This window comes from Nerophis lumbriciformis, linkage group LG33, assembly GCF_033978685.3.
Source record: "Nerophis lumbriciformis linkage group LG33, RoL_Nlum_v2.1, whole genome shotgun sequence".
Classification (NCBI taxonomy): Eukaryota; Metazoa; Chordata; class Actinopteri; order Syngnathiformes; family Syngnathidae; genus Nerophis; species Nerophis lumbriciformis.
The window spans coordinates 23,958,702-23,970,114 of NC_084580.2; the positions used below are offsets into that span (position 1 = coordinate 23,958,702).

General features: G+C 35.3%; 2 protein-coding genes across 5 annotated transcripts in view; one reads left to right on the forward strand and one right to left on the reverse strand.

The window, feature by feature from the left end:
* Positions 1-11,413, forward strand: part of LOC133575696 (uncharacterized) — a 459,465-nt gene that overhangs the window by 419,875 nt on the left and 28,177 nt on the right. The window lies entirely within an intron of this gene.
* Positions 1-11,413, reverse strand: part of LOC133575736 (major histocompatibility complex class I-related gene protein-like) — a 222,947-nt gene that overhangs the window by 133,923 nt on the left and 77,611 nt on the right. The gene's annotated exons all lie outside the window — the stretch shown is intronic.

Below are 11,413 nucleotides of genomic sequence, written 5' to 3' on the forward strand. Positions count from 1 at the left end.
AAAAAATGTTTTAAGTTAAAACATGATTTTCAAGGTAAACAATGATTTTCAAGGAAAAAAAATTTTTAAGGTAAATTTTTTTTTTTCAAGTTAAAAAAAAATTTTCAAGCTAAAAAATGATTTTCAAGGTACAAAACATTTTTCAAGTTACATTTTTTTTTTTCAAGGTAAAAAAATTTTTTCAAGGTAAAAAATGATTTTCAAGGTACAAAAAATGTTTCAAGTTTAAATTTTTTTTTCAAGGTAAAATTTTTTTTTCAAGGTAAAAAATGATTTTCAAATTTTTTTAATTTTTTTTAAATGTTTTTGAATTTTTTTCTTTTTTTTAATTTTTTTTAATTTGTAAAAATGTTTTAAACTTTTTTTTAATTGTTTTTAATTTTTTTAAACAATTTAAAACAATTTTATTTTATTTTTTAACAATTTTAACAATTAACATTTTTTTAGGGTTAGGGTTAGGGTTAGGGTTAGGGCTAGGGTTAGGGTTAGGGTAAAAAAAAAATTAAATTTTTTTTTTTTAAAAAGTTAAAAAAAGTTTTAAAAAAAAGTCTTAAAAAAGTTACAAATATTTTACAAATTTAAAAATATTTTAAAAAAATTTAAAATTTAAAATTTAAAAAATTTAAAAAATGTTACAAAAATCAAATTAAAAAAAAAAAACGTAAATAAAATTACAAAAAATTTTTTTTATGTTAAAACACTCTTTTTTTACCATTTGCTATCTTTGGGGTTACTTCCTTCTGGAGCATCAGCTGTGTTTCTCACTTTACACATGGAGGAGAACAGGAGCTGAGCTCATTCACGTATGACTATCATCAGTAGATAATAATAATAATCACTCCACAACCCCTATTGACCTGTAGGAGTCAGGGCAGAGGAGCACATAAAGTGAGAGGGGAGAGGCCTCTACTGGAAAGGTGAGTAGGAGAATAATGATACACATAAATAAATATTAAAACTATTTTTTTTTTAAATGGCTTATCAATAAGCCATTTGTTTTATTTATTTCTGGGTGGATCATGTTGACTATTGGTCCTCCTAATTGTCAATCATTCTGGTGATGTTAGGGTTAGGGTTAGGGTTAGGGTTAGGGTTAGGGTTAGGGTTAGGGTTAGGGATGCTAACCCTAACCCTAACCCTAACCCTAACCCTTTTTTAATTTGTAAAAGATTTTTAAACTTTTTTTTAATTTGTAAAAAAAATTTAAAACAATTTTAAACAATTTTTAAAAAAAGTATTTTTTTAAACAATTTTAACAATTAACATTTTATTTCAGGGTTAGGGTTAGAGTTAGGGTTAGGGTTAGGGTTAGGGTTAGGGTTAGGGTTAGGGCTAGGGTTAAGATTAGGGTTAGGGTTAGGTTAGGGTTAGGGTTAGGGTTAGGGTTAGGGTTAGGGTTAGGGTTAGGGTTAGGGTTAGGGTTAGGGTTAGGGTTAGGCTTAGAGTTTGGGTAAAAAATGTTTTAAAAAAGTTTAAAAAAAAGTTTTAAAAAAGTTTTTAAAAAAAGTTTTAAAAAAGTTTTAAAAAAAAGTTTTAAAAAAGTTTTAAAAAAGTTTAAAAAAAGTTTTAAAAAAGTTTAAAAAAAGTTTTAAAAAAGTTTTAAAAAAAAGTTTTAAAAAAGTTTTAAAAAAGTTTAAAAAAAGTTTAAAATATTGTAAAAATTTAAAAATGTTTTAAAAAAAATAAAAAAAATTAAAAATTTTCAAAAAAAATTAAAAATTTAAAAAATGTTACAAAAATTAAAAAAAATTAAAAGAAACGTAAAAATTTTTTTAAAATTAAAAAAAAATATGTTTTAAGTTAAAACATGATTTTCAAGGTAAACAATGATTTTCAAGGAAAAAAAATTTTTTAAGGTAAATTTTTTTTTTTCAAGGTAAAAAAAAATTTTCAAGCTAAAAAATGATTTTCAAGGTACAAAACATTTTTCAAGTTACATTTTTTTTTTTCAAGGTAAAATTTTTTTTCAAGGTAAAAAAATTATTTTCAAATTTTTTTAATTTTTTTAAAAAGTTTTTAATTTTTTTAATTTTTTTAATTTTTTTTTATTTGTAAAAAATGTTTTAAACTTTTTTTTAATTGTTTTTAATTTTTTAAAACAATTTAAAACAATTTTAAATGTTTTTAAACAATTTTAACAATTAACATTTTTTTTTAGGGTTAGGGTTAGGGTTAGGGTTAGGGTTAGGGTAAAAAAATTTTTTAAAAAGTTAAAAAAAATGTTTTTAAAAAGTTAAAAAAAAGTTTAAAAAAAGTTTTAAAAAAGTTTTAAAAAAGTTTTTAAAATGTTTTTAAAAAGTTTTTAAAAAGTTAAAAAAAAGTTTTTAAAAAAGTTTAAAAAAAAGTTTAAAAAAGTTAAAAATATTTTAAAAATGTAAAAATATTTTTAAAAAAATAAAAAAAAAATTTTTTTTTTTTAATTTACATTTTTTTTTAAATGTTACAAAAATTTTAAAAAAATTTTAAAAACGTAAAAAAAATTAAAATTAAAATAAATACATGTTTTAAGTTAAAACATGATTTTCAAGGTAAAAAAATTATTTTCAAGGTAAAAAAAAATTTTCAAGGTAAATTTTTTTTTTCAAGGTAAAAATTTTTTTCAAGGTAAAAAATGATTTTCAAGGTACAAAATTTTTTTCAAGTTAAAATTTTTTTTTCAAGGTAAAAAATGTTTTTCAAGGTAAAAAATGATTTTCAAATGTTTTTAATTTTTTAAAAATGTTTTTAAATGTTTTTATTTTTTTTATTTTTTTTAATATATATATATATATATATATTATTTATTTATATAATAGATTGTATTTGTAATCTACTTTACATTTGATTCCAAATCTCAAAGTGCTATAGAATTACAACCATTGGCGTTGCTAGGCCTATTTTGGCTTTGTAATAAATAAATAAATAAAAAATGGCTTATCGAAAAGCCATTTGTTTTATTTTATATATATATATATATATATATATATATATATATATATATATATATATATATATATATATATATATATATATATATATATAACGTAACATCACCAGAATGATTGACAATTAGGAGGACCAATAGTCAACATGATCCACAACATCCTCTACCCATCCATCCATTTTCTACCGCTTATTACCTTTGGGGTCGCGGGGGGAGCTGGAGCCTATCTCGTATACCTTTAGTCTTTCATATATATATATATATATATATATATATATATATATATATATATATATATATATATATATATATATATATATATATATATATATGTATATATATGTATGAAAGACTTAATATGTATTTATATATATATATATATATATATATATATATATATATATATATATATATATATAGGAAAAACCCGGACACCATCTTTGTAGTCATTTTTCTCCTGCGTGGACTTCCCTCTTCCTTTACAATGAGTGAAGCTGCACAAAACCTTGTGTCTGCAATTGTAAATAATTTAGTTTTTAAGTTTTGTGTTTCTTGTAGAATCCATATAAAGTAATATACATTAGCCTATTGTTAAAATAATGAAAAAAACATCATTAAATATATTTGTTTTATTGTATTGTTACATTAATAGCTGTTGTATTGTTATAGGATGGCTTGTTAAACATTTCATAGTATTTTCAGAGAGAGGAAAAACCAAGACATTTAATATAAAATGTAAAATGAATAAATACATAAAAAGAAAAAAAATGGTTAAAAGCCATCGTCCCGGAGAGCATTTAAGTTCGTCCCGTGCATTTTTTTTACCGTCCCCGGGATGACGGGACTACGTTAATCTCAAGCCCTGGAAGTTACATTTTATTGTTTGCATCATTTGTTTCAGCATTGAAATTTGAAGATGGTCCCTCAACTCTTTGACAGCTTTGCCTCTTTTTCAGATCAGCAGACGGACTCTAAGTCTTTCTTATTTACAGTATACATAAACGTTTCTCATTTCTATTCAGACTACCATATATATTTAATTTCCTTAACGACTTGCCATAATATATATATATATATATATATATATATATATATATATAAATATATTATATATAAGCCAAATTATCCCGATCCAGATATTACTTTAATTCAAGTAATTAAGTAATATTTCCAGGGCTTGAATTTACAACCATTTTAGTCACATATGTGCCCAAAATGTAATCTGTGCAACTTCAAAATATTTGGGAACAAACAATTATTGTATTGTGAGCAAAAGTGGTGGCATTAGCCTCTATGTTGTGAAGTAATAACATAGAGGCTAATGCCATGACTTTCATTGTGTTTCAGTGTATCTTGAAGGATCATGCAAGTCATTGTTTCTTGTTGATGCTGTAAACAAAATGTCACTGTTTGTTGTTGTACTGAACACAGATTGAAAATAAACTGACTGAAATAATAATAATAACAATCTTCAGTCTTTGTTAGCCGTTTGTGAGGTTTTGGGCTCATGCGCTACGTTCACTCACATCCTGTGCATCTCCTAGGGGCTAAGCCCCCCCCCCTGTCCTTAAAAGCTAGTGACGCCCCTGAGAAAGACCTACATTTTAGAGCATAATAAGTCTCTTATTCTTTTTAATAACATTGTTATTCTGAAGCTAACAATAATAAATAAAATACTTCTTTCCATTAATGCGACTTTTTGAACAGGTGCGGTAGAAAACTAATGGATGGATTAAAATGCATGAGAATTTTTTATATTTTGAACGTTATTTTTAACACTCTGATTACCAGCAAAATTATTCATTACTTATCATGTTAAGCAATGTCAGCTAAGATTGATCTGAGAACCACATGCAGTTATCAAAAGAGTCACATCTGGCTCAAGAGCCATAGGTTCCCTTCCCCTGTACTAGATCCTGCTGCGTCAGTCTGCCGGTGACAAATTGACAAACAGACTTGAATGTGTGCCTGGGAATTGAGAATGTGAATATCCATCTGTGTGTAGCTGCTTTTGAGCTTCTTAATTCTGGGCACGGTTCGCCAAACAGTCGGTTTGTGAACAATGCTTAGAAGCTGGTCTGTGCCAAGAAAGCAACCTATTCAAATCAAATCCACCAGTATTGTCAAAAAAAGGGGTCAAATATGCAACCAGAATTTTGCCAGAAGCATTTTGCTTCATTTTATGTGTTTTCCCGTGTTGCGAAAAGACCCTGAATTGCTCAGTTGTAGAAAATCAGACTTTAATTCTGAGTTTCCAGGATGTAAGTACTTCTTCTGCTGGCCAAAAATAGGCTCTTGAATTCTCCTGCAGAGGCATCCTGCTTGCCCATGATGTTCTGTGATCAGAATCACAATCAGAAGTACTTTATTTATCCCTGAGGGCAAATTAAGATTTTCAGCACAATCCCATTCAAGAGCAGACAAACATTGCAGCGAGACAGAACAGGATCGCTGATGGGTCTGACAACTTCCGGCGCACCTTACAAAAAAGGTGAGAAACAGGTCAACGCTGGGAAGGGGCGTGAATAAAATGAAAAAAATATTCAGTCAAAGCCTGGGCCCCTGAAGAGGTGGTCCAGACTGAGGCCTAGGGAAGAAAGAAAAATACCTCATAGCCATAGCACACATAAACATGTGTGTAAGAGGGAAACATCAAAGAACACAAAGGACATTAAAAAAGCAGAGCTGATGCAACCAGCTGCCACTCCAGCAGTGCTATTTCTACTTACTGCTACAAAAGTAAAAGTAAAATAACAAAAACAACAACAAATAATTAACCAAAAATATATATTGCGCACACACAATTGCACCCTGCATAGAAAAGCACCCAAACAAAAACATAATTTCAACACCCATATACACTGTGGGGGCCTCTGCGGTGTTCCACGCCATCATCTGCTGGGGTGGGAGGAGCATGGCCAGAGACAGGAGCAGACCCAACAAAGCAACCAATAAGAGAGCCGCCCACCAACTCTCGGCCAGTTACAGTCCGCATGGATGAGCGAGGATGCGTCCAAGGAGTCCGAGGTGTCCGATACCTGCTCATTCAGCCAAGACACTGTGAAGCTTGTCCGTCCCGGCGCTCAGCGTCAGCTCCGAAGCCCTGTCTCTTCATCCACATCTCCTCCAGTCTCTCCAAATGGACTCTGGTGTGGCAGAGACCCAGCAGCTGCTCTCCATGGCCAAAAGGTTCCCGGTAGGCAGATCCAGAAGTTCACAAAAAAGCACCGCAGAAGTCTCGAAAGTGCCACCCCTTGTCACACAGTCCCAAAGGGTCCTCAACCAAAAGGCAAAAAAACCAGCAGGACCACAAAAGGATGACACAAGAGCACAGAGCTCCTGCCACCAGCAGCCACTATAGCGACGACATCTTAACCCTTGTGTGGTGTTCCTATTGTTGTTACTCAGCCAGTGTTTGTGAGTCTGATGGACCCGTTGCATTTTGTGGCTTTTAATGCCTCACAATCAAACACTTTTATGTTAAAATACTGAACCTTATCCCAAAAAACATCTGTAATGAAGTGCTTGGAGAGGCTGGTAAAGGAATACATTGTCTCCGGACTTCCCCCAACAATCGACCCATACCAGTTTGCTTATCGCCCTAATCGCTCCACAGAGGATGCCATCTCCTCTGCACTCCACCTGAGCTTAGAACATCTGGAAGGAAAGGACACACACGTGCGGATGTTGTTTCTGGACTTCAGCTCGGCATTCAACACCATCATCCCGCAGCACTTGGTGAGCAAACTGGCCCCCCTTGGATTCAGTACCCCCCTATGCAACTGGCTGCTTGACTTCCTCACAGACAGACCCCAATCTGTGAGAGTGGGCAACAACACCTCCAGTGCCATCTCCCTGAGCACCGGCTCCCCCCAGGGCTGCGTCCTGAGTCCACTGCTGTTCACGTTGATGACCCATGACTGCTGCCCCAGGTCCACTACTAACCACATTGTGAAGTCTGCGGACGACACAACAGTAGTGGGCCTCATCCGTGACAACAACGACATGGACTACAGGGAGGAGGTGAAACATCTGGTTGACTGGTGCAAAACCAACAACCTGGTCCTGAACGTTGACAAGACCAAGGAGATTATCGTCGACTTCAGGAAGCACCAGTCCAGCCACGCTCCACTCTTCATCAACGGCACAGCAGTGGAGATGGTAAGCAGCACCAAGTTCCTGGGGGTGCAGATAACTGACAATATGACCTGGTCCCTACACACCGGAGCTCTTGTAAAATGAGCTCAGCAGCGCATGCACTTTTTGCGTGGGATGAAAAGAGCACAGCTCCCTCTACCCCATTCTCAGCACATTCTACAGAGGCACTATAGAGAGCCTGCTGACCAACAGCATCTCTGTCTGGACTGGAGCCTGCAGTGCCTCAGACTGGAAGTCTCTCCGGCGGAAAAGATCATCAGAACTCCTCTTCCTCCTATCCAGGAGATCGCAAAAAGCCGCTGCCTGACCAGGGCTCAGAAAATGTGCAGAGACTCCTCCCACCCCCACCAAGGACTGTTTGCACTGCTGGACTCTAGAAAGAGGTTCCGCAGCCTCCGTAGCAGAACCTCCAGGTTCTGTAACAGCTCCTTCCCTCAGGCCGTAAGACTCTTGAACGCATCATAATAATCCCCTCAATTCCCCCCAAAAATGGATTAACTGGCTGGAATATAAAGACAATATAACATACATCCATAAACGTGGACGCATATGCAAAAGTGCAATATATTTATCTGTACAGTAATCTATTTATTTATATCTGCACCTTATTGCTTTTTTTATCCTGCACTACCATGAGCTAATGCAACACAATTCTGTTCTCATCTGTACTGTAAAGTTTAAATTTGAATGACAATAAAAAGTAAGTCTAAGTCTAAGTCTAAGACCCACAAACGCTGGCTGAGTAACAACAATATGAACGTTGCATGGAAATTTCTCTGCCAGTTTCTGCATCCCACAGGGATTCTTCTTTTGTGTTTCTGCACCTGCGGTTCCCACACAAGGTTGCAACATTGTTTGTCAACACTGTCTGCTCTCATTTTCTCGCACATTTGACCCTCTGATGTTCTGTGTAACTACACTCTGTCCTCCTCCTGTCAAGGCCTGCTGTGTGTGTGTGTGTGTGTGTGTGTGTGTGTGTGTGTGTGTGTGTGTGTGTGTGTGTGTGTGTGTGTGTGTGTGTGTGTGTGTGTGTGTGTGTGTGTGTGTAGTACACAGACCCAGACATCTTATATGTAATATAAATGTGTAGGGGGGGTGTATGGTGTGTGTTCATTAAATATGTATTCTGATATATGTTCTTCACAGAAAATGAGCCAAAGCCAGTGAGTCTCAGTTTGAAAAATTAATTAATTGTATAATTTTTTCTTTTGATAAAAATCGAAAACGTGTCCCACAGACCCGAACACCACACAAGCGTTAATGAAAAATGTTTATGTTTTAGTAATGTATGTATAAAAATCAGTGACGTGCAGTCACTAGAGGCAGGTGAGGCGGGGCCTCACCTGCCATCATGGAAAGAAAAAAAACGTTAAAAAAAAAATAATAATAATTAAATTGTTATATGTATCCAGTGATTATACTATAACGTTATTTTCCATTTAACTTCACCAGTTTTAGATTATTTTTATTCAAAATCGCTGAATTTTCACATTTGCCGTTCAAATACTGAGAAGAGACGGTGCGGTGATCAGCAGCCAGTTGAGGCACGTCACTCAGTGCCTCAACATGGATTGCGCAATGACTCGGCTAACTGCTGGCCTGCTGTGCAGTGAGACCGTATTGCTATATGAACTATACTATACATTTCCATAGTTTAGTTAGCTGAGGTATATAATGTACAGTGTATTTTGTCAACAACTGTATGTGTGTAAAGTATTTCTTGTGCTGAGCGATCATAAAACGGCTGCAAAAGACGCACTGGCTGAGGCTCGCCTCCTGCACCCCCGCCGTAGAATTGTTATATCAACTAAAGCCCACACTTAAACTTTCAACGTGCAAGATTGAATCTATTTAAACAAATTATTTCATAAGAAGCCAAAAAGTGCAAAAACAATAATGTTGGTGTTGGAGGAGTTGTGAATGACTGCGGGGACACAACATTAGGTACACCTGCAGACTGCAGGTGTATCTAATTCACAACTCCTCCAACACGAACATTATTGTTTTTGCACTTTTTGGCTTCTTATAAAATAACTTTTGTAACCTATTTTCATGGGCTTTCCTCTTTGTGATGTTAAGTTCCTGTTATGCGCTGTTATACAGTATATGCCTTGAGCTCTTATTTTGAAGGCGCTAAGAGCGGAAGTGATGTCACGTTGCGGAGGTTTTTGAAAGAAGGTAAATAAAGTGGTCCTCGTGTAAACTGGAGCCTCCGTGTTTGTTATTTTGTAGTTTCATACAGTATAGGCCACATTTATAAACCCTCGGTTACACTTTTTTAAATAGATTCAATCTTGCACGTGGAAAGTTGAAGTGAGGGCTTTAGTTGCGGCACATGGACTTAATTTCTAAGTAAAGGTAAGACCATAATAACGTTTTTTTTATTAAATGTGCTTTTTTGTGTGCTACAGTTTGTATGTGTAAAGTTAAAGTTAAGTTAAAGTACCAATGACTGTCACACACACACTAGGTGTAATGAAATTTGTCCTCTGCATTTGACCCATCCCCTTGTTCACCCCCTGGGATGTGAGGGGAGCAGTGGGCAGCAGCGGCGCCGCGCCTGGGAATCATTTTTGGTGATTTAACCCCCAATTCCAAGCCTTGATGCTGAGTGCCAAGCAGGGAAGAATGCTGGTATGAGCTTTTAAACATAACCCGTTAACTGCTGCCAATCAAATGGTGAATAAGATACTCTTTAGGGTTCATATGTTTGTAAATCTGACTGTGATGAAGTCAGTGCCTCACCAGCCATCAACCTCACCGCACGTCACTGATAAAAATAATATCTTACCTCGGAGTAAAAGGGAACAAGAATATGAAAATGAACAAGGTGTATCGCCACAATTTCAACCACTTTCACGCTTCTGTCATTGTAATGAATGACGCACGGGGGCGCCACTAACTCCAATCGCATAATTCATTCATTCATTCATTCATTCATTCATTCATTCAATTTGTATTTATCTCCTTCATTGATGTGCATATTTGATCGATAGACAATTATACCACAATTATTAAATTATACATTTACACACCAATGCCTGAGAAGGAGCAGGATATCAAGAAAAATCTTATATTTTCCTGCCCCCTTCAACATAATACGTCGTCTTACTTAATGATATCATATAAACCAACAATTACATCCAAATATAACGAAAACAAACAAAAGAACACACAAAAAAACACAACAAGTGCAAAACTTCAATATGTACAAACCGAACATAAAAAACTAAAGTAATATACACCTCACGGGATGATACAAAACAAATACAAAACCAGGCAAAAAATAAGTAAAATAATAAATATAAAGCACAATGTAAACACTTATGGCTGTCCATATGATCTTATTGTTCTGTCTTTATATCCATCCATCCATCCATCCATCTTCTTCCGCTTATCCGAGGTCGGGTCGCGGGGGCAGCAGCTTAAGCAGGGAAGCCCAGACTTCCCTCTCCCCAGCCACTTCGTCCAGCTCCTCCCGGGGGATCCCGAGGCGTTCCCAGGCCAACCGGGAGAGATAGTCTTCCCAGCGTGTCCTGGGTCTTCCCCGTGGCCTCCTACCGGTCGGACGTGCCCGAAACACCTTCCTAGGGAGGCGTTCGGGTGGCATCCTGACTAGATGCCCGAACTACCTCATCTGGCTCCTCTCGATGTGGAGGAGCAGCGGCTTTACTTTGAGCTCCCCCCGAATGACAGAGCTTCTCACCCTATCTCCAAGGGAGAGACCCACCACTCGGCGGAGGAAACTCATTTGGGCCGCTTGTACCCGTGATCTTGTCCTTTCGGTCATGACCCAAAGCTCATGACCATAGGTGAGGATGGGAACGTAGATCGACCGGTAAATCGAGAGCTTTGCCTTCCGGCTCAGCTCCTTCTTCACCACAACGGATCGATACAGCGTCCGCATTACTGAAGACGCCGCACCGATCCGCCTGTCGATCTCACGATCCACTCTTCCCCCACTCGTGAACAAGACTCCGAGGTACTTGAACTCCTCCACTGTCTTTATATATTTTTTTCAATTGGAATATATTTTTATAATTTATTTTTTAAATGTTGATATTTTTTAAACGAAGCACTTACTGTAACCTAACAAAAAAATATTTTTTAATTTTCAGAATTCTGAAATAAATAAATTATTATAAAATAGTAAAGCATCGATTTATTTTCCATTTAAGGCTGCTAGACACATCTTTCAGGTTTGTGTACAGATCTGTGAGGTTTCATAAAGAATACCGTATTTTTAATAAAGTTTGTTTTGGAAGTAATGGTTTATTATGACATTGTTATTGAAATACAGATGACACAAAAGAACCATGGTAAGTAACTGTG